Genomic DNA, 21,451 nt, shown 5'->3' with positions numbered 1-21,451 from the left:
ATAATTTAATCATCTGAATCATTCATACTGGTAAAGTGATGACATAAGCAGATAAATTATATATATGTAATCTCTTATGCAACCATCAAAAAAGATATACAAAGAAGTATACTCAAAAACACTACAGATAAATAAAAGTGAAATTCTTCAAAACATTCAGGTAACTCATACGAAGGCATTAAAAAGAAAACAGAAATGAGACAGAATAAAAAGGATATAAAAATAAAATGGCAAACTTAAGCCTTCATATCAATAATTAAATGTAAATGGTCTAAGTACATTACTTAAATGACAGAAATTGGCAGAGTGGATTAAAAAACGTAATCCAGGGACGCCTGGGTGGCTCAGTTGGTTGGGCGTACAACTTTCACTCAGGTCATTATCTCGCAGTTCTTGAGGTTGAGCCCCACATCGGGCTCTGTGCTGACAGCTCAGGGCCTGGAGCCTACTTTGGATTCTGTCTCCCTCTCTCTCTGCCCCTCCGCCACTCATGCTCTATCTCTCTCTGTCTCTCAAAAATAAATAAACGTTAAAAAAAAATTTTTTTTAAAGGTAATCCAAATATGTTGTCTGTAAGAAACTCACTTCAGATATGATATAGGCAGGCTGAAAGTAAAAGGGTTGAAAAGATGTCATATAAACATTAATCAAAGGAAAGCATGATTGGTCATATTAATATCAGAAAAAGTAGACTCCAGTAAGAAGAAAACTAGCAAAGACAGAGAGGGACAATATATAATGATAAAAGGAACACTATAGCCAAAAGATGTAACTATTTTATTTTATTTTATTTTTTAAGACATAGTAATTTTAAATACGTATGCACCAAACAACAGAGCTACAAAATATGTGAAGCAAACCTGAAAAACTGAAAGGAGAAATAAACTCACAATTAAGGTTGGAGGATTCAATATACTTCTCTCGGTAATTGATAGGATACCTAGACAAAGAACTCAGTAACACAGCAACATCAGCAAATAGGATTTCATCAACATGTATAGAATATTCCACACCATGACAGCAGAATACAGACGCTTCTTAAGTGCCAGTGGATCACTTACCAAAATAGACTATATCCTATGATGCTTGCCATAAAACAAACCTCCACAAAATTAAAAGAATTGAAATCATACAGAGTGTGTTCTCCAGCCACAATGAAATCAACTTAGAATAACAGAAAGACTACAGAAAAACCTCCAAGCACTGGGGAAACAAAACCTATCAGATTATCCCTAGGTTAAAAAGGAAGTCTCAAGAGAAATGAAAAATTGCACTGAACTAAATGAAAATGCAATATATCAGAATTTGTGGGACATAGCTAAAGCAGTTCTTTGAATGCTCTGAATGTTCCTTTAGCAAAACACAAAACTTTCTGTTTTAAAACCATTCCTTCTAGGGGTGCCTGGATGGCTCAGTCAGTTAGGTGTCTTGACTCTTGGTTTCAGTTCAGGTTTCTTACAGTTTCATGAGTTCAAGCCCTGCATGGGCTCTGTGCTGACAGCATGGAGCCTGCTTGAGAGTCTCCCTCTTTCTTAGCCCCTCCCCTGCTGGCACTCTCTCTGTCTCTCTCAAAATAAATAAGCTTAACAAAAAAAAATTCCTCCTATATCTTTTTCTTTAGATTTGAGTGGACAATATCTTATTTTTTATGCCAAAATCTGGCTTAGTGCTCAGTAAAAGTTGCTTGAGCAAATGAATGACTGGATAGAATAAGCTATTTAGCAGAATGGAATTGAGGCCAAACCAATTTCTGCATGGGATCAATCAGAAAGTGTATATGCATGGTAGGTGGGGCCTTACACAGTGGGAGCTGCTGCACAGACACGGTTCTGAGCAGCTGCCTAGTTTGTCTACCAGGAGAGCCTCCTTGGATTTATAGTTGCCAAAAGTGGCATTTGCCTATGAACAACAAAAGTAGAGAAAATTCAGCATACCCAATTCCATATCTCTGCCCTCAGTAGAAGTAATTTCTTTAGTTAATTAAATCAGATTTGGCCTTCTCCTTATCATTCTACCTCAACTATCCAACTTTTCTCGCCTTTTCCTTCATGCCTCTGTGAATAGAAGGACCATAAAGGTCATCTAGTCCAGCTTTCCTTTCAATAACTGAATATCCTGTAGTCAGTACAGGGGTGAGCTGTCAGTTTTTCTCACAATTGACTCAACTCAACTCTCTGAAAAGAACATCAGTGAGAATCCAAATGTAAGGCGTAAACTCAGTAATTGAGGAAATGACCTAAGAGAGAGTCTGTGAACCTTCCCCTTTCAAAACAAGTGTTTCTACTAAACACATAAAGGCAGACTTATTCTGGAAAACTAGTTAAAGTCAAAAGATGGGAAAATGTTCCAAAAGTTTGAGTATGCTAAAATCACTCAATGGTCTTACATGTTATGAGGCTGGTTCTATTCCTAAGGAACTAAAAGTATGATAAAATCCCTAATTATACACAGGCTTGATGATATATTTCCAGGATTCTGTAGATGTGTTTAAATCTTATCCACCCCCCCCCCCACAATTGATAATGTGAATTAGTTGACATATCCTATATGCTGTGTAGTTACACTTCTCAATGGGAAAGAGTAAATGGCATTCTAGTTTTTATATATGTCTCTTGTGAGTTTGGTAAGCTAGTCTCAGCATTTGATCTTACCATGGTGAACTTGTAATTCAATTTATGAGCCTTTAAAGGGGAGAATCCTTCCTGGAAATCTAGTGACTCTAACTAATTAATGCCACCATTCTAGTAAACTCTCTAGGTGGTCAACTAGCTTGCTTGGCCAAGTCACATCTGACTTTACTCCAGGCCTTTCCTTTCAGATGACAAGGCCCTAACAAAAGATCACACTGCCTATACTTGACTTCTGCTAGAGAGAAGGGACTCAGTATTTATGTGTTGCTTTCTTGGACTTTACTTGGTGCCTTTAGAAATGCTGGAACTAGTCTTCTTTTCCTTTTCTTCTCCTTGATCTTTGTTGTATCCCTTGGGGCTATGATGAGAAACTTCAAGTTGGTTTAGTTAAGCCAATGTTAAAAACCTAAAATGGCAAAGTAAAATCAGACAAAATAACCAGATAGTAGCAACAATGTTCTTTTTTCTTTTTCTTTTTCTTTTTTTAATGTTTTTTTTTTTTTTTTGAAGGAGAGAGAGACAGAGCATGAGCGGGGGAGGGGCAGAGAGAGAGGGAGACACAGAATCCGAAGCAGGCTCCAGGCTCTGAGCTGTTAGCCCAGAGTCCAACGTGGGGCTTGAACCCACGAACCGTGAGATCTTGACCTGAGCGGAAGTCGGAGGTCTAACTGACTGAGCCACCCAGGCGCCCCAACAATGTTCTTTTTTCTCTTGTGATAATTAAAAAGAAAGAGAAGTACAGCAGTCATCACCCCCATTGAAAACCTCACCAGAGGGGCAATCCCAGGAAATCCCTAGGAGCCTCCAAGGATGTATAGCTGTAAGTCAGCAGCAGTTACCCTCCGACTGTAAAGCCAGCGGGGCTGAGGGCTGACTGTCTGTGTCCTCGAAGGCCTCATTCAAGGTGCATAAGACTGGTTTTTAATAGTATGTGCAGTCTGTCAGGATACTGAACTAAGAAAGGTAAGACCGGTGGGACTTGTTTGTCAAGGTCCTAAAATGGGAATTTTCCTGGTTATACACACAACGATGAATATGAGCAACATTAATAGTGGCACGAGTGATGAAGTCAAAAGCTTGAGTCTTGGTCTGCTGTAATTATTAGACAACGTATCCCCAAAGTAGGCTAACAGGGTTCACATTTCTAACTTAGAAACAGTCTACATCTCACCTTAGCTTTAAGATGTGTATTTGGCTCAAGTTACATTTTGCCGAAGCTCATTTTGCACTAATTGCAGAGTGTTTATACCTTGAGAAGGTTGTGGGTAAGTTTATAGAAAATGTGGATTCCGGAGCTAATATGTTCCAAACAGCTGCTTCGAGGTGATGATTGAAAACTTCAGGTCCCTTAAATAGACGAGTGTTTTCTACATTTGAATTTTCTCCCCCACCCCCAACTTTTAATTCCTGTTGAGATGCTGAGATAGTCTGAATTTGGAATAATCAACAGCACATCTGCGAGACTAAGTGTAGGCCTTTGAGCATTTGTAACTGCAGCTCCTAGAATAATAACTGTCACAAGATGACCACCAAGGCTTGACAGACTAAGCATCTTCCCCAGTTCTCTTCCCCTGTTATTCCATGAGACACCTTCACTTTATTCACCCTGGCTCAAAGACAGGGGCTAATTTTCCTCAGCTTCGTCTTTTCCTACCCTCCTGTTGATTTTGCTTTGGAGCCATTTTGTATCTGTCCCTGCCTCTTCATACCTTCTCCTAGCATGCTTTACCTTTCCTGTGAATCCTTGCAAGAGCCTCCAAACTAAAGGAGACATCGACTGTTAACAGTTGTTATCTCTGGGCTAGAGATCAAGAGGCACTTTTATGTTCTTAGTTATACATTTATATAGTTTTTGACACTCTTGACTGGCACAAACTGCTTTTGCAATCCTAAAATTATTTTTTTCATTAAAAAAGGATGTAGGGAAGTGACATGGTACTCAGAGAGGCCTCTTAGATGTGATGTTACAGGAGTGGGATAGGAACATTTGAGAACAAACATATTTCTATAAGTTTTTCTCATGTAACATAACCCGGAACCAAACTCCAGTTCCTGTAGTAGCTAAAGCAGTGCAACCATCTTCTATAAATAGTAAGAAACACTCAGTCTGGATTCTTATACAATATCATCTGACAGACAAGATGGAAAAGGCATGTTAGTCAGGAACTGAGAGAAAGAGAGGGGAGGGAAGGAATGAGGAAAAGAAAGTCCTAAACAGCTTATAATATAAATTAGTTCTTAAAGGGACTCCTCAGTGTTAGACCCATGTAATAGGAATGGGTTTTTTGTTTTGTTTTGTTTTGTTTTCTGAGAATTATTGCTTAGACTCACTGGTTTATGATTCCTGAGGAGAGCCAGCTTGCTCTTCTGACCTACCTCCCCTTTCACTATCATGGGTGCTATTTATAGAGCTCCCTGTCCCGGGAGTGAGCTGCCTGTCCCAGGGGTCCAGCCCCAAGCAGGCCCTGTGTACTCTGTGACACGTTCTCCTGAGGGTACACAATTTCCAAGACTAGCCAACAGCTGCTACTAATTTTTACTAAGAAAGGCTAACATAGCAAGGGAGAAGACAACACGAGAGACTCCTGGGTAAAATGGTCTTCTGGCTTCCTCACTTCTGGTTGGATCCAGGCTGGACATGTAGTGCATCAGCTTCTCATGAGCCCAAAGCCTAAAGGCTGTGGGGGGGTGGGGTGGGGTGGGGGCCTGTGTGTTAGTCTTCTCTTGGTTCATCTTCCCTGCAATTAGTTCTTATGGGGACTCTGGAATTAGGCCACAGGCTTGTGTTTGCTGAGGTATGGAGAGGGTTCTGGAAGCCTTTACCAAGCATGCCTTCACTAATGAGCACCTGTCTCAGTAAGAATACATGAATTATAGGTACAGTGAGCAGGAAACTAAGAAAACAAGACACAGTCAACAAATGTCTGGTGAATGACTAGAAAAACATGGTAGTCAAAAGCACAGGCTCTGAGGCGGACTCCCTGGGATTCAAGTCCCACTTACTTAGCTGTGTGACCTTTGCAGAGTTGAAGCTCTGTGGGGAAGAATGCCTAGTTTCTAGTCCAGACTCTGTTTAATAACTGAATGTGCTGGGTCAAGTCATTTCACTTCTCCGGGCCTCAGTTCTGTCATCCATAAAGTGGGATAATTATACCTGCCTTGTCTACCTTACAGGGTTGTCAGTGGGATCAAATGAGATAATGTCATAAAAGCCCTTTGTAAATTAAAATATACTATACAAACGTAAGCTATTATTACATTTAATTCTAGTGACTAGTAAATAATAAAGTGGTGGAACCAACAATCCCATTGTCACCAACTTGAATCTTACAGAGCAATTTCCCAATTCCACCCACTCTACCTGCTAGGCATTTCCACCTACCTACCTCCTCCCATGACTTTAGTCAAAGACAAGAGAAAGAGAGTACCATAATAATTCCCCTAATTAACTTTCTCAATCAGAGCCCTATAAAAACATATCCAAAAGAAAAAGGGAATGCATCTCAGAGTGTGTACTGTTTCTTTTAGGTAACCTCTCTAATCCCCCAGAGATTTTAGTTCCGTTTCTTTGTTTCAGTGCTCCAAGTCTGAAGTTATTTTCACACTGCTCTTTGGGGGCACATCAGCAAGCTAGGCTTTGGGTCTTCTGATTGCCATAGTTGGCTAGTGAGCACACACAGGTTGTTTTCCCCTCACTTTCTACCATCTGAACATTCAGGTGTTAAAGTAGATGACCCATTGATCCTTTCCAGTCCTGAATTATAGACCTAATTCATTGGGTTCTCTGACTCCTTCACCCGCTCCAGACAACTGTCTTCAAACTTTTTGGTATTGGGCATATGTGATTTATGCCGGAGTGAGATTAAGAGCAAAGGAAAAATTCGCAAACAGAGCTATCACAGGAACTACTTGCCAAGCTTCTTTTCAAGTCTTCTTCCTATCCCCTCTTACGGCTCATCTCTGGAGTGGGTCAAAAAGCCCTTTTTAAAGAGATAGAAGCCAGAATGGGAGGTTGGAGTGGATATAGAGTGAGAAACCGGATCAGTTCATCAGCCCCCATTATATTTTCTGCAGTTTAGGCAAGTGAATTAACTCTGGTCTCAGTTTCTTCATCTTTAAAATGGGGCTAACCCCTTATTTACTTGCCTTAATTACGTATTTACTGCCTTATTGACAGGCCTATTGTTAGGAATAAAAGAAACTGCTTAACGTCAAAGCACTTTGTCGTTATTGTTTACAATACAACAGAGATTGATTCTGGAATCTGAGGGCATAACAGGGCACTTAGATCCAGGCAGACTGTAAACCAAAAATAGCATCACAATTGCACAGAGCCTAGAATAAAGCATTACTAGCTGCCTACCCATCCTTCCCTTCTCCACAGCAAATTCTTCCCAGGACCTTTGTGTTGAGTTAGTTGTCAAATGTTCCCATTCTCAGATGATTCAGGCTCACTTTCTTTAAAATGTCTCTGATGTCTAACACATAACCACCACTGTGGTTTAGAAAGCTCTAAGCAGAGCCGTGGAATTTGGAACTGCTTCCCGCAGCTAAGCTCCATAGGTGCAAGACACAACTGTCAGCCGCTTCTCATTGCAGATCAACTTGATCCAATTGCACTGACAGTGATGGGCCGAATATAGGCCAGCAGCAGGGGCTCACATTGGCTAGGGTAAGCCTGCTCACAGATGTGAGGAGGACTAGCTAGGACAAGTCACGTCACCACTTAGCCTAATTACCCTTAATGGGTTTAGAGCTGTCTACCTGGAGGAAGGGAGTAACTTGCAAGGTTCTGTGGACATGTTTTTCTCTTCCCACTCCAGTCTCTCCCCTGGGAGATCTCACCCAATTCTCATCCTTTTCCAATGACTTCTTCTGTCTTCAACTGAGATATTTTACCTGAGGACTAAGCCACCGTCTATTGGCTGGTCGTGTCACTTGGATGTCCCACTTGTACCTCACACTCAACAGGCTGCAGGTTGATGTCCTCGCCCACGCATCCACAAACCAGCTTCTCCTGTCCTGGTGCTTCCCCTCCAATGAGCCCCATCCTAGGGAATGACCCTTTGCCCACCCAACTGTCCAAACAAAAGGATGGCCCTGACTTCTCCCTCTCACAGTCAATCTCTGATCAGCCTTAGCAGTCCTACTTCCTAAATATCTCTGGAATTCATCTCCTTCTCTTCATCCCTGCTGCCACTCGCCTAATTCAGGCTGTGATTATCTTTTGCGTCATGTATTGCAAGAGCCTCCCAACTGGTTTTTCTTACTTCCATTCCTGTCCCCGCTCTGATCCATATTCCACAACAGGGATGCTCTGAAGACTGCAAGTCTGATCATGCCACCTGTTCCCTTGCTTAAATGTATAAAGAGCTTCCCAGTGCTCAGAGAAGAAAACTCAAGCTCCTTGACACAGTCTTCCAGGCCCTGTGTGATCTGGCCCACTTCACATCTCCAGCCTTAACCTCTTACCACGCCCTCCCTTTCATCCCATGTTCTGTTCCAGTGGCTCTTAACCCGGGCTGCACATTAAAGCTACCTTCTTTAAAACATACTCAAGCTTGTAAATCATCCCCAAGGCTGGGCTCTATCCAAGACCAATTAAGTCAGAACCTCTGGCAGTGGAGCCCTACTCGGCTGCACCTCATTCCCGCAGAGCATCATGCCCTCGCTCATCCTTCATCCTTTGCACGTGCTCTTGGCTTTGTGTGGAAACTTTCCTTCAACCTTGCTTCCCTTCCTGCCACCTGGCTGACTCATTCATCCTTCAAGCCTCACCTGGGGCATCGCGATGTCCTCCAAGAAGCCCTCTCCAAGCCTGGTGCTTTGAGTGACATGTTGTCTTCCATGTGCTTCCAGATAGATCACCCTGTACGTTCCCTCTGGCAGTAGCACCTGTCACACTGTATCATTCTCACTGGAACACTCCAACTTTGAGCTCTCTGAGAGTGGAGACTGGACCTGCTTTTTCTCACCCTGTATCCCCAGCATCTGGCACAGTATCTGGCACATACTATGTGCCCAGAGCATTTGTGGAAATAATTAGTTCATTTTATAAAGTCATCCCGCTTATTCCAGACTTGCCCATCCCTCATAGCAGGAGGGTCAACAGCCATATCCATTTCTGAGTTCCTTTATTTAGTCACTTATAAATTCTTCTAGCAAATATTTGACAATCTGGTATGTGATTGGCATTAGTCATCCTGAAATACATTGGACTTCTGCAAACGAAAAATTCCCCAATCTGGGGCCTGAGACCTATCTGCGGAGAGGCTAGGAAAGAGTCTCACGATTTCAGATTGCCTAGGTCACAGAACCACAGCCGGGAGACATAGGCAACTTCCTCTGTGCTCACTCTATTCCTCTTCCATACAGGGAAACAGGCCAGGAATTACTCATGATTGTTTCCAAGGATTGCCTCTCTGGATTCCTGAGAACTTGAACAAGAAAGGCTAAAAAATTGAAAGGGTTATAGTAAACCATGAACTGATGATCCCAAAGGATAGAAACTGGTTTCTTAAGCATCGTGTAAGTGAAAACACAGGTGAACATCACTCCAGCCCATGCTGCCCTGGGGGCCTCATCCCCTGCCTCTAACAGCTTTAGAGGCCCACCTGTGGACCCCAGACAGTCACAGCCTGAAGCCCATGGGTTGGTGTGCAAGGTTCCCTTGGAGCCTGGAAAGTGCTCAGCTTTTCTTCAGCCCACACCAGGCTGGTTCTGTCCAGTCAGAATTCTGTATCACCACCAAGAAGACCTGGCAAGGTCCTAACTTCACCTCATATAAATGAACCAAGGAGAGTAAAACTAACCAAATAGGAGTGAAAGGGGAGGAGGAGAAGAAAGGGAGGGAGGCAGAGACCAAGAAGAAACTTTTTTTGTAATAGTGATTGAAATGAGACAGGCTACCATTGAGCACTTTTAATGTGCCAGGCTTTGTGCTCACTTCATCCTCACAAAAATGCTCAAATTCAGGTCACTGGTGTAACTACAACCCTATCTTCCTAGCCACAAAATGCAGAGAGTCAAATGGAGAAGCTCATGGGGTTGGGGATTTGGGAATTTGCTTTAGTGGAAGTGGGTAAAAGAGGTTTGGAAGATGTATATATAGGCTTTGAAGAGTACAGAGTGGTTCCAAGTAGGAGATGCTTGGGCATGATGATGAAGGCCAGAATATGGTTCTGCTGGTTTCTGAGTGGTACTGAGGGGCGATGAGAAGGAATCAGGTATAATCCAAGTAGATGATAAAGTCACCAAAGATGGCAGTGGGGGAGAGAGTAGAAAGGTAGGAGCTTCATTCTTCCCATTTACAAATAGATACTGAGCTGAGCTGTGCTGTGTGTCAGGCAAGGCTTAGACTCTGTGGATACAATCATGAACAGGACAGCTAGGGCCTTATGTCATGGAGCTCATGTCCCTGTAGGAGCGACAAACAACATAATCAAGGAGTAAGTACACACACACACACACACACACACACACACACACAATGCCAGAAAGTGACTAAGTGCTGGAAAGTTGTGGTGTGGGTACAGATCTGGGTTTGCACTGGGTGATTCAGGAAGGTCTCCCTGTAAAGGTGACATTTGAGTGGGATGTGAAAGGCAAGAAAGGCATGCAATATCCAGGGAGGAGAGCATTTCAAACATGGAGAACGGCTGGCACAAAGGCGCTAAGTGGGAATAAGCCTGGAAGAAGAAGAACAAGGCCAGGGTAGCTGGGTCATGACGAACAGCCAGAGAGTGGTGTGGAATGAGGTCCAAGAGGCGGGCAAGTGCTGGATCACATGAGACCTTATTGTCCACAGTTTGCTATTTGGATTTTAATCTAAGGACAGTGGGAAACTGTGAAGAGTTTTGATTAGAAGAGGGATGATCTGATATGTGTGTGTGTGTGTGTGTGTGTGTGTGTGTATGTGTGTATGTGTGTATGTGTGTGTTAAAGTTATCTTAACTGTGGAGCAACAATGAAGTAGAGAAGGGAAACAGGATCCCCAGCAGAAATAAACCATCCTTTACAGGAGGTTGTTGTTTTGGGTTTGGTTTTGTTTTCTTAGTTCTTGAAGTCGAATGCATTTCTAAGGGTCAACTCCCAAGGTCAAGAGTAATCTGAGAAGTCTGTCTGCTCCCTGGGGTTGTTTGTGAGGAAGTCAAGAGAGGCACAGACCAAACCACTTATTATGGAGGAGAGTGTGTGTTTTTCCATTCCACTGAAAAGCAGACAACAGAAGAAGAAATGTATTTGTTTGAATCTCTCCCTGCAGAGGATGTGCCACCCACTGTCCCCTCTCCCGAGGTACCCAGAATCCCTTTCCCTGTATCTTTATCCTTCCAATGGTTTAACATGTTAAACCCTGCTTAATTTCCTAAACTGATTTCCCGAGGGCTCTGGCTTGCAGAGTTCCCTTTCCTGTCATAGGAACCAGCTGACTGACTTCGTTTTCCTCTCCTGCCCCTGTCACTAGGGCAGTGGAGCTGGGCGTCACTTTCCTGACTCCACACTGCCCCTCCTCAGGCTTCAGATCCTCCCTCTGGGCCCTCCATTCCTCCTGCTGCTTTGGTGGTCCAGACTCCTCATTTATACCAGATTTCACTTGGACAACATGCTGGGATGAAGGAGGGAGTGACCCGGGTGAGGGAAGCCCCCAGATTGTCTTTGCACCCCTGGAGGCTGCTGCTCTGGCTTCCCAAGCCTGCAGCAGTGGGCAGGCTGTGCCTGCTCCCAGCCTGGATTCCATAGATCACCTACCATGAGGTTGCTGGCAGAGCCCCTGTGAAATGGTGGATGAATTCAGTGCAGGAAACTCACCTTTTCTGACTCTTTCTTTAGTTCTGGTTGCTAGGACACTGCACTGAAGGTCACTTTACAAGAGTGGCTCATGCTGAGCGAGGACATAGTATGTGCCTGGCTCTGCGCTAGGATCTGTATAGGCCCATCTCACAAGATCCTCATAATCTTCTTACATAGAAGGGATCTTGATCTCCATTTTTATGGAAAAGGCTCTGAGAGGTTGAGCAACCAGCCCACCAAAATGGGATTCTAACAAGCTCCAAAGCATCCAGGGGCTTAGCCATGACATGCCTACAACAACCTTAACATTTGTTTGTCCCTCACCATGATTTCAATCTGAAAGTGCTCATTTGGTACAATTTACTTTCATGTCCTCAATAATAAACATTTCTCACCATGGACTAACTATCCACTCTAATATCTTTTTTCAATATGGGCCCTGGGAAGATGTGGAGAAGGTTCTGACTGATGATGTCAAATATAAGGTACCAAATTTCTCCCAGACAGCCTCATTTTCTTAATTAATGATTTTTAAACACCACACATGAAAGTGTTACCAATGTTTGTAAATTTAGATGTAATGTTGTAGGTACTTAATTGTTCTTTGGAGAATTAAAAAAAATTTTTTTAATATTTATTTATTTTTTAAGAGACAGAGAGACAGAGTGTGAGTGGGGAAGGGGCAGAGAGAGAGAGGAAGACACAGAATCCGAAGCAGGCTCCAGGCTCTGAGCTGTCAGCACAGAGCAGGATGCGGGGCTCGAACCCACCAGCCATGAGATTATGATCTGAGCCGAAGTCGGACGCCTAACCGACCGAGAAACCCAGGTGCCCCTGGAGAATTTTTTTTTTTTGCATCAAGCATGTATTTATTTTACTATCAGGATGGGAAAAAAGGATGAATAGTGGGAAATAAAACAACAACAGAACAGGGAAAAAGAAAGGGAAAAAAATTGTTCAGACTTGTTTCTGACCATCCATGCTGATAAGTTCCCTGTGCAGAGGATCTCACATAGACCATCCTTAGACTTGAGTCCTCACCTGGCTAAAGACCACACCTCATATCTGTAGTGCATGGTCAATACCCTTGAGCAGAGTTGAACGAAGATTGGTGAGTTGAATCAGATGTGGCCCATGATACACATAGTGCCAATATTGGCTGGTTTGAGGTTAACAGGCCCATAGATTTATTCCCCTAATGAGATGTGAGGTCATTTTTAGTTAGAGATTTTAGAGACTTGAGAAAAAAACCCTGATGTCATGATTCAATGAGTTCCTGAGGAAACACATAGAATTTTTTGGCCACACATTCTCAGTTTTTTGGTTCATTTGGCATATCGCTATGCTAAATTTGAAAGCAAATGTCAAGCATAATTATTATATATGTACAAATTCACCTCCCAGGGATCTACATTCCTCATCTGGAAAATGAGGGAGTAAACCAGATGCTCCCTAAAGGGCTTTCTAGTACTTGTGCTCTCTGGTTTATGTATTTTTGGACATTGTATTTCACTTTTTGTTTATTATAATCTGAAAGGAGTAAAAAAGGATAATATCCAGCCTCGAGTTTCCCAACCATGCTATAACTGATCTACAAATTGGATGTCTAAAGGATTATGTTACTTTGAACTAAATAAAAAGAATAGGTTAGCATTCTGAGAAGATGCTTAGATTGTGGCCTTCTAGATAAGTCCCATGCCTAGGCATTTGCAACGACTTCCCTGTGTCACAAACAAAAGGATTTTTCCATGCCTTTTGAGAGTATACATGAGAGGGAATTAAAATAAGGTACTAAACCAAAACCCACTATGGTTATTCAAGTACTCCTAACTTTGTATTTTCATCCAGAATATGTGCGTCATTTTTTGGTTCTTTTTGTGTTTCTTTCTCCTTTTTTAAAAAAAACAAGTAATCTAGGAGCACCTGGGTGGCCCAGTCAGTTGAGCATCTGACTCTTGATTTTGGCTCAGGTCATGATCTCAAGGTTCGTGAGATTAAGCCCCGTGTTGGGCTCTGTGCTGACAGCCTGGAGCCTGCTTGGGATTCTCTCTCTCCTTCTCTCTCTGCCCCTCTCCCCTTCAAAGTAAACAAACATTAAAACATAAAATAAAAACAAATAATCTATAAATAATTACTTAGGCCTCTTTTATTTTTAAAGTCATGCAATGTTGCAGATAAACCCTCCAATGCTCAAGTATATGTGAGGTGATATTTAGTGACAGAAACATGTAGTGGTTAAGAGCAAAAGTCTTCAGTCTCTGGGAGTGTCTGGGTTGCTCAGACAGTTAAACGTTCGACTTTTGATTTCAGCTCAGGTCATAATTTCATGGTTTGTGGGTTCGGGCCCTGCATCGTGCTCTGTGATGACAGCGTGGAGCCTATTTGGGATTCTCTCTCTCCCTCTCTTTCTGCCACTCCCCGAGTGTCTCTAAATAAATAAATAAATAAATAAATAAACTTACAATTTTTTTTTAAAAAGTCTTTGATCTGTGTTTTGTCACTTAATTAGCTGTACAACCTTAAGCAAGTTATTTAACCTCTCTGACTTCCCATCTATGAAATGGGGATATTAAGGATTCTTTCTTTCTTCCTTCCTTCCTTTCTTCCTTTGTCCTTCCTTCCTTCCTTCTCTCCCTCCCTTCCTTCCATCTTTCCTTCAATAAATACTTTTTTGAGCACCTGCAGTGTGTGACTCAAGCCTCTGGGAATAAATATAGCAGCGAACAAGGACAGAGTTCCCTTTTTCATGTATGTAAGAATTTAGTTGAGTGAAACAGATAATAAATAAATATGAATGCCTGGTGGCAAGTACAATGAGCAAAGCATAGTAACAGATATTAGGAATGGAGGGAAGCTACTTAGAAGAGGTAGTCAAGGAAGGCTCCTCTGAAAAGGTGACATCTGAGCTGAAATGTGAACTAAGTGTAGAGAAGAAGATTCCAGGTGGGGAGAACATCAGATGTGACAATCATAAGGAAAGTGTGCTTTCAGTGAATGTTTGGGGCAGAATAAGAAGGTCAAGATGACTGGAACATGTAAAGCCTTTAGATTTTACTCTAAATGCATCGGGAAGCTGCTGGGAGGGTTGAGAAGAAAAGTAAAAACATGATCTGATACATGTGGAAAAGGACCAGCTTTCCAGATGTTTTAACATGTGATTTGACTATGTGTCTAAAGATTGACTTCTCAAGCATGTGTTAAGATTGGCATGAGCTCATTAGGCAGTGTATGTGAATTGCATAGTGTTTGCAGTAGATTGCACTCAAGAAGTAGCTCTGATTATTATGCTATTAGTCAAGTTGATAGACCATCACCAAGGTTCTGCACCGATGATGATAGGGCATCTGTCTGAGGTCCAAGGAAATAGGGAGAGAAAACCATCATTTCTTGGGTACTTACTCTGTGCCAGGCCTGAACATATTTAGCTCTGGTACAATAGAGCAAAGCAGCACGCTTTTTTGTATCAGTCTTGTCATGATGCCCAGAACTATTCATAACTCTGGGCTGAGGTGACTTTTAAAGTGTACATTTTAACCTGGGGTGGCAACATTAGGTCCTATTGACCCCCTGTTACCTTAATGTGATTTCATGGATCAGATGAACTAGCTAGCCACCCCAATGGCTCTGGAGTCTGAATGCCTATGGTCAAAGTCCAGCTCAACAGCTTATAAGCTGTGTGACTTTGGGCAAGGTACTTAACCTATCTGTGCCTCAGGTTTCCCATCTCAGGGATGATAGTGATAATTATCTTTCAGTGTTTATGTGCGCTAAAGAGAGGTACTGCATGCAAAAATGCTTTATCTGACATAACTATATTATTTTCACAGTTAAGTTCATTAATGAGCCAATCAGAAGAGCTTTGAGGGGTGGAACACAGCACTGGTAAGGTTTTAGGGGAAAGCAGAGGGCCAAAAATGTTATGGTGCTACCATGAGAAGTTCTGTAGGATGAACACTTACTTCCAGGAGTGGGAACAGCTGGTAAAAAGATACTAAAACATGTTTTAAAAAATCTAACTTAAGTCTTTGCAAGTTCTCACTGTAGAGACAGAAGATTCAAGTGATCCAGTGAGAAGTTTTGATCAGTATGCTGCAGGGTGATAGATAATGGGGAGCCAAAGAAAGAGACAGGCCTTATAAGGAGTTTAAAAAAAGTAAGAAAAACAGATAAATGTGGTAAAGAAATCAGAAAATTCATAGAGTAAGAAATGCAACTAGAAAACAAATTAGTGAGAAAAATGTTTGCCAATCAAATTAGCAAGGATTAAAAAAAATAATACAAATCCCCTTGCAGTTAAGGCAATAAAAATTGCTGAAAGGATTTATTGCTGAAAGGATTATATGTTGCTGAAAGGAATATAAATCAATAAAACCATTTGAGAAATCAATGTGATGACATAGATCAAGTGCCTTTAAAATGATTATTCTCTTTGACTCAATAATTCTATTTCTAGATTGTTATTACCCATTTGTAGATTTTTCTAGGTTTTATTGATTTATTTGAAAAAATTAATTTTAGTATTTTTTAATGTTTATTTATTTTTGAGAGAGAGAAAGACAGAGTATGAGTGGGGTAGGGGCAGAGAGAGAGGGAGACAAAGAATCCAAAGCGGGCTCCAAGCTCTGAGCTGTCAGCACAGCTCCTGAAGTGGGGCTCAAATTTACGAACGACAAGATTATGACCTGAGCAGAAGTTGGACGCTCAACTGACTGAGCCAGCTAGGCACCCCTGAAAAAAATTAATTTTAGATATAGAGTCTTCATAGAATTTATTATAGCAGGCCCAAATTAGAAAGATTAAAATATCTTCAAATAAATGGCATATTTTGCAACCATTAAAAAAGACATTTATATCCCCATGAAAAAGAATGAAGTTGGACTCCTTCCTAACACCATACACAGAAATTAACTCAAAATGGATTATAGACTGAAATGTTTAAGAGCTAAAACTATTAACCTCTTAGAAGAAAATATAGGAGTAATAGACCTTGGGTTAGGCAAAGCCTTCTTAGATATTACACCAAAAACACAAGCATCAAAAGAAAGAAAAATAGACAAACTGAACTTTATCAAAATGAAAAACTTTTGTGCTTCCAAGAACACTATCAAAACAGTGAAAAAACAACCTGAAAGAATGAGAGAAAATATTTGCAAACCATTTATCTGATTAGGGACTTGTATCCAGAATATATATCCAAAAATCACAACTAGAAAAAAAAAGACAAATAACCTAATTAAAACATAGGCAAAGGTTCTAAATAGACACTTCACCAAAGCAGGTGTAAGAATGGCCCACAAGCATATGAAAACATGCTTAACATCATTAGCCACTAGGGAAATGAAAATCAAAACATGATGAGATGTCATTTTATACCTGCTAGGACCATTGTACTAAAAAAGACATAATAACAAGTGCTGGAAAAAAATGCAAAGAAATTAGAACCATCATACACTGCTGGTGGGAATGTAAAATGGAGCAGCCATTTTGGAAGACAGTATAGCAGTTCCACACAAAGGTTACCCAGCAATTCCACTCAGAATTCCACTCAGAAATAGAAATATATACTTATACAGAAATATTTAAGGTGGCATTATTCATAATAGTTAAAAAGTAGAACCAACACAAATGTCCATCAACTGATAAACTGATAAGTCAAATGTGGTATATCTATGTAGTAGAATATTATTTGGCAGTAAAAAAGAATGAAGTATTGATACATGCTGTAACATGGGTGAGCCTTGAAAAAATTATGCTAAATGAGAGAAGCAGTCACAAAAGACCTGTATTGTATAACGTCATTTATATGAAATGTCTAGAAATGGTAAATCTATAGAGACAAGAGAATAAATTAGTGGTTACCTGGGCTGAGGCTAGAGCGGGGATGGGAATGGGGAGTGATCACTAATGGGCACAAGCTTTCTTTCTGCGGCAATGAAAATGTTCTCAAAGCAATTACAGTGATAGTTGAACAACACGTGTATACCAAAACCCATTAAATTGTACACTTTAAATGGGCAAATTATATGGTATGTGAATCGTATCTTTATAAAGCTATTAAAAATACATTTGTGTAAAGTATATACTAAAAGAAGAAATGTTCATAATATTTGTGAATGATTTAGAATCATGTATTGTAAATTATGGTTATAATTATTTGGAAAGGAGATTCAAAGCTTTGACATACAAATATAGTATGATTTCACTCATATGTGGAATCTAAGAAACAAAACATGTGAACATAGGGAAAGGGAAGAAAAAGTAAGATCAAAACAGAGAGGGAGGCAAACCGTAAGAGACTCTTAAATACAGAGAACAAACCGAGGGCTGCTGGAGGATGTTTGGTGGGGGGATGGGCTAAATGGTAATGAGCATTAAGGAGGGCACCTGTTAGGATGAGCACTGAATATTGTATGTAAGTGATGAATCACTGGGTTCTACTGAAATCAATACTGCACTGTATGTTAGCTAACTTGAATTTAAATTAAAACAAAAACCAACACCAAACAAACAAAAACCCTCTGACCTAAATTCTGACAAGAGATCTACTACCATGTTAATGAAGGCTGTCTTTGGATGGTGAACCATGGTTGATGTTTTTCCCCCTTTGATCATCAGGCCTTACCCTGATAATAGGGAAAACTTCTGTTAATAAAAAAAATAAGGAGGCCTTTTTTCCCAAGCAGTCCTTGGGCACAATCCTTGTTCATCCTTACCCTCTGCTAAACAGAAAGCATCTGAAAAGTGTTTCAGCCGTTATTCTATAGAAAACAAAGTCTGACTGAGACCAAAAGTGACATTTTCCATGTTCTCTCCTCCCTCCTGTTCTTCTACCCCACAGGCCCATAAAAGAAAAATGATTCAGAAAGTCCCGAGCAAGTGAAACCCGGAAACGTGCTACACTTGTGTCTGGCAGCCTCATGCCCTGGAGGTGAGGAGCGGACAGCCACCATCCAGGGCTTCTCACAGTGAAAGTGGAATGAGGGAGGCATGTGCTCCAGCTGGGGGCATGAGTTAGGGCCTGTGCCAGGTACAAAGAGAAATTTTATTTTTGACTTGAGCGCACACTGTATGCTTATCTCTACTGAGGAAACCAGCTTTTCCTTCTTACCTCCCAAGAGGAGGAGCCAGTCCTGGCTCACATCCCTGGACAGAGTTACACTTCCCAGCTGGCCCCTCTCCAGGCCAGCCAGTTGTCCATCTCTATCTTGGAGGAACAGCTTTGACAAAGTCCTTGGCCCTGTTTAGAAATCCCCTTCCCCTTGCTCTCCCAAACAAAATTAATTTGAAACGGTTGGGTTAATCTGACATTTTTCCTCTGAGGAACATGTGTTCATATGAGGGGGGGAGGGTCTCCTGGAGACAGTCTCCAGGCTCTCTACTTGGAATCCATATACCTCCCCAACCCTGCCAATCTGCAGTGCATTCAGGGGCATGCGCCTGGGTTGCGGAAGGGTCTGGGGACCAGTTCTCTGAGGAATGGTTGAAGGACCTGGGGCCGCTTAGCTTGGAAAAGAGAAAACTCAGGGAGATCTTGAGAATTGTCTCAATGAGCTTATTAAAGGTTTATTTTGGAATAATATCTCAGAGAAAAATTGGAACCAATGTGGAGAAGTTGCAATGAGGCAAATTGCCTTAATATCAGAAAGAACGTTTTTAATAATGAGAATTTTCCAACATGTAATAGGCTCCATAGTTGAGGAGGTGATTTTCATTGGAGGAAGTCTATACAACAACTTTCTTTTGGGCACCATCAACTTAAGAGTGTAAAACGTTTTTCCAACAATTATGTGGTGGTGCTTATTATGTAGCAGGCACTTTATATATATAAATACTTTATATATATATATATATATATATATTTCTAGGAATACTTACAACATCCTTCTAAAATAAGTGTTTTATTATCTCCAATTGTAAGTGAAGAAAAATAAGACTCAGAAAGAGGTTCAATAACTTGCCCAGGGCCACACTGTGACTCAAACTCAGGTAGAATGGTTCCAACATCCGTACTCCATTCATTAACTCCTATATTAAGGTCACATTTATATTAATACCCCCAAGATATGACCGTAGGCTCCTACATGTCAAAATATAGGATTAGTCTCTCTCATCCAGAGGTGCTCAGATTGTTTCCAGAAGTCCCCGCAGAGTGCCTACCTATACCAACAACTTAGTGGATAAGGTACATGCACCTGTCATACACCATGGCTTCCCTCTTGTCAACACTATTCATGCAGCCTCACCAACTATACTAACTGTGAGACCACCAATGTCTGTTTCAAGGGGGCTTCCCCACAATGCACCCTAGTCCATAGGGCTCAAGGCTTGTGTGTTGCTAGGTTCTGAGAGGTATGGAGAATGGTCCCACGTCTGTGCTGCAGTTTGTCATCTGAGTCCCCAAGAAACAATACTTTTGGCTGGAGTCCTCTGTCTCTCACAACAATATGTCCCTCTCAGATACTGGTCCTCATCTCCTTGGGTATAGAGTTTCAGAGACAGTCCAATGATTGGAGGTGGGTCCTACAACTCATGTCCCTCTCTGTCTCCTTTACTTCTTTCTCCACTGTCTCCTATCACTTGGACAACCAAAATAACGAAAACTCTCTTTCCCCCCAGCCACAAAACACAGAGCCTCCACGCAGTAGGTGAAGAGAACTCTGAAGAGATGTCACCTCGTTTCTCCCCAGTGCTTGCTCAGTCAAAAAGGACATGGGATATCTGAAAGCAGAAGCAGGAAGACTATTCTCAGGTGTGCTGGGGAATGGGTGTGCTGGATGAAGCTGGAGGCTGGAAAGAATGGTAAGGTCTCATCAGTTCAAAAATGTTAGAATCCTAAGTCCCAAATAGTTTGTTAGAAATGGAGTTGCTTCAGCTTGTTTCCTCAAATAGCCCCCACTGGGTTTGTTTAGGAAAGAGTAGGCTGTGTTTCTAAGTAAAGTTTTTACCAGTTTCTGGATTCTGCTTCATTTATGGAAGGTACAGGGTGAAAGAACTGACTGTCTAGTGTAGCTCATCTTTAGGCAAGAGAGAAAGCTGGGATGTGGAAGGCTAGGGTCAATTTACTGATGGGGAGCAATTAATGGCTCTGATAAGCCTTTTCCTTGAAGAAAAGTTTCAGAGATGAGCTTCCTCTGTTTGTACCCAGTTTCTCTCATGTTTTTCAGGTTTCCCATGTTCTTCAGGTCTTCTCATTGTTCTTTATGGTCAATGTGAGGGATATGGGACACTTAGATTCTTTGAAGTTTCCATGAGAATATTTGGCTGAAATAGGGGAGAGAAGATAGGGGCAAGAGTAAAATACATCTCACTGTGGATATGAAGAAAGGGTGTGGTAACCATTCTCAAAATGGCCTCCAGTAATCCTTGCCTTCTAGTGTTTTTATCTTGCATAGTGTCTCTCCCTGCATCGAATCCCTTTTTGTCTGTATGACCAATAAAATATGGCAAAAATGACAGTGGGTGGCTTTCTAGACCAGGTCATGGCTTCCACCTTGGCTCTAGAAGCCAGCCACCATGTTATGAAGGATGCTGAAGCAGCCATGTGGAAGAGCCTATAGGGGGAGGAACTGAGGCCTTCTGCCAAAGCCAGCACCCACTTGTCAGCCAAGTGAGTGAACCACCTTGAAAGCATATTTTCCAGTCCCAGTAGAGCCCTTGGCTAACTGCAGCCCCAGTTAATATCTTGACCGCAACCTCATAAGAGATCCTGAGCCAGACTGCCCGAACTCTTCCTTACCTATAGAAACTGTGAGAGGGGGACCTCGGTGGCTCAGTTGGTTAAGTGTCCAGCTCTTGATCTCAGGTCAAGTCTTGATCTCACGGTTGTGAGTTCAAGTTCCATGTTGGGCTCCAGCATGGAGCCTACTTAAAAAAAAAAAAAGAAAGAAACTGTGATATATATTGATTATTTCAAGGTAATTAATAACACATCAATTGATAACCCATGCAAAGAGCAAGTCTGATTATGTGAAGGGCCCTCTAGCATAAGCCCTGTTGGTTGAGCACCTTCATGCACCGTGTCCTTGGGAAGC

General features: G+C 41.6%; 1 long non-coding RNA gene across 1 annotated transcript in view; it reads left to right on the top strand.

The window, feature by feature from the left end:
* The window catches only part of LOC109266712 (uncharacterized), a 39,101-nt gene extending 18,228 nt beyond the window's left edge, over positions 1-20,873 (top strand). The window contains exons 3-5 of the long non-coding RNA XR_002079835.2: positions 18,259-18,348; positions 20,037-20,219; positions 20,585-20,873. This is a non-coding gene — a long non-coding RNA (uncharacterized LOC109266712). The remainder of the gene's footprint in view (positions 1-18,258; positions 18,349-20,036; positions 20,220-20,584) is intronic.
* The last annotated feature ends 578 nt before the right edge of the window (positions 20,874-21,451 follow it).

This window comes from Panthera pardus, unplaced genomic scaffold (assembly GCF_024362965.1).
Source record: "Panthera pardus isolate Hobbes unplaced genomic scaffold, ASM2436296v1 HiC_scaffold_11, whole genome shotgun sequence".
In the NCBI taxonomy this organism is placed as follows: domain Eukaryota; kingdom Metazoa; phylum Chordata; class Mammalia; order Carnivora; family Felidae; genus Panthera; species Panthera pardus.
This window is presented reverse-complemented; position numbering and strand designations above follow the sequence as displayed.